The following is a 2,500-nucleotide window of genomic DNA, read 5'->3' as shown; positions in this document are numbered from 1 at the left end:
TATATATTTATACATTATTTATTTATTTTTTCTAGTAGCAGTGTGTGTGTGTGTATGTGTGTGTGTGTTTGTGTGTGTGTGTGTGTGTGTGTGTGTCTGTGTGTGTGTGTGTTTGTGTGTGTGTGCCATAAACATTACTAAACTCTATTACTGACGAATTTATAACTTTACAATGAAGGAAAGTACTGGAAAGTAGTTATGATATAAACTCACAGAACGCAGGTAGAAGTGGACTTGTGTCTCTCAGCGAAAAAAAAAAAAAAAAAAGTGAATAAACTGGAAGTGAATAGAGAAAATATATAAATCAAGGTCTGTAACATGTCCTTAGTTTTGTCATAATGCATTACAGTAAATTTTCATGTACTATCACAGGAGGAATAGCAGTATTAGTAGTGCCTTGTGTGGGTAAACTGGCCTTTTATACCCTGATTATTATTGTTGCTTTCTGTTTCGTTGATTTATTTTCTTGTGTTATGTTGTCATTTTTTTTTTTTTTCCACAATAAGGCACCTTTTTCTTTAGTTTTAAAACAATAAAATAGTTTGTGTGAGAATGATGATATGCATTTGCTTATTTACAATTTCTCCTTGGGTACAGAAATGCGATATACTGCTGCTGTTATTGTTGTTACTATTACCAACATTATGTCCATACCACATCATCATTATTAACACAGTACTGCCATCACCGCTACCACCACCACCACCATAGCATGACAACCACAACACACAACAAAACATTCACAAACTATAAGAAACAAAACAATAACTTAATCACCATCATAAGTATGGTCACAACAACTCCACACTCCACAGCACTCTTGCACCACCACCACATCAGGAACACCAGGCACATCCATGACAATTGAAGCACATACTAATAATATACAAATGCAGCCATGTGTTAGGATATGAGTGAGGAAGGCAGCAGATCCATTATAATATTAATGATGATGAGGATGTTAATAGAAATGATAAGAAAGAAAAGGAAAACACACACACACACACACACACACACACACACACACACACACACACACACACACACACACACAGACACCTTTGAGACACAACATAATGGCAGGAAACAGCCTGTTATCTGGGAAGGGATTGAGGAGCCAAATGCCGGAAATTCCAGGTAAATACATGGAGGACTTAGAGATATGTAGGGACAGATACACTCACAAGGTACACACAGGAGGGCAGGTATACTCACACATAAAGGACAGGTACACACAAAGAACAGGTGCATACAAAGGAAAGGTACACACAAGGACAGATATAATCAAGGGGACAAGTACACACACAGTAGACAAGTAATCACATGGGAAAGATTGTGTACATAGGTCACAGGTTGTACACAGACACACACATACAGTACAGGTACAGTACACACAGGTCAGAAGTACTCACAGGATATCTTTCTCAAAGTGGAATAAATTGTCTTCCATATTTAGGCAAGCTTTGGCATAGGGCTTCCCTCCACCTGCTCAAGCGCACACACACACACACACACACACACACACACACACACACACACACACACACACACACACACACACACACACACACACACACACACACACACACACACACACACACAGATTTTTAAACACACACTCAATAAGAAAAGTCATTTAGCTGTAAAATTTCAGTTTTTACAAATATATATTCAGCTTTGTAATGTGCAGTGTGTGCATACCACAAATATTGTTGTTTCACAGTGCACTTCCTTTCATCAAAGATGAAATTAGCTATATAAGATAAGCTGCAAGCATCCACTTGTTTGTTTATATTGGATGTCTCCTTGTGCTGTAGTCTTTTTATTAGGTGGATATTGAAATATATGAATACTGTGATCCAGTTTTCAAGACCATGTGAGATTTAAATAAAAGAGAAATGTACATGTACAGCATAATGACTAAAAATTAAAAGTTTTGATGGACATTTTCCTAAATATTAGCTCTTGGTTTACTCTTATGTATATTAAGATGTACAGGCTTGTGTACTGTTAGTTATTATAACCATGTATCTTCTGATATGAGATAATTGGCATGCCACTTTTCATGTTTTATTAATTTAATCATTTATTATTATTTATTTATTTGTTTATTTTTTATTGTAGCCACAGCTGTTGTTGAAAATGAGAAAAACAGCTTTGAGCAAATTTCATATTTACAACAGTGCCACTTTCTATTTTGACTGTTTCTACGTACAGATAATAATAACTAAATTAAGAAAATAACTTAAAATGAAATTTATGGTAATTATAAAAATAATAGTAATAATAGTAATAATAAAAGTAATAATGAATAATAAAAGTAATAATAATAATAATAATAATAATAATAATAATAATAATATTATTATTATTATTATTATTATTATTATTATTATTATTATTATTATTATTATTATTGTTGTTGTTATTATTATAATTATCTATTATTATTATTATTATTATTATTAATATTATTATTATTATTATTATTATTATTGTT

At 32.5% G+C, this 2,500-nt stretch overlaps 1 protein-coding gene across 5 annotated transcripts in view; it reads left to right on the top strand.

The window, feature by feature from the left end:
• LOC135101615 (transmembrane protein 268-like) overlaps positions 1 to 2,500 on the top strand; it is a 40,158-nt gene that overhangs the window by 15,433 nt on the left and 22,225 nt on the right. The window lies entirely within an intron of this gene.

The sequence above is a fragment of the Scylla paramamosain genome, chromosome 6 (assembly GCF_035594125.1).
Source record: "Scylla paramamosain isolate STU-SP2022 chromosome 6, ASM3559412v1, whole genome shotgun sequence".
Lineage (NCBI taxonomy): Eukaryota > Metazoa > Arthropoda > Malacostraca > Decapoda > Portunidae > Scylla > Scylla paramamosain.
This window is presented reverse-complemented; position numbering and strand designations above follow the sequence as displayed.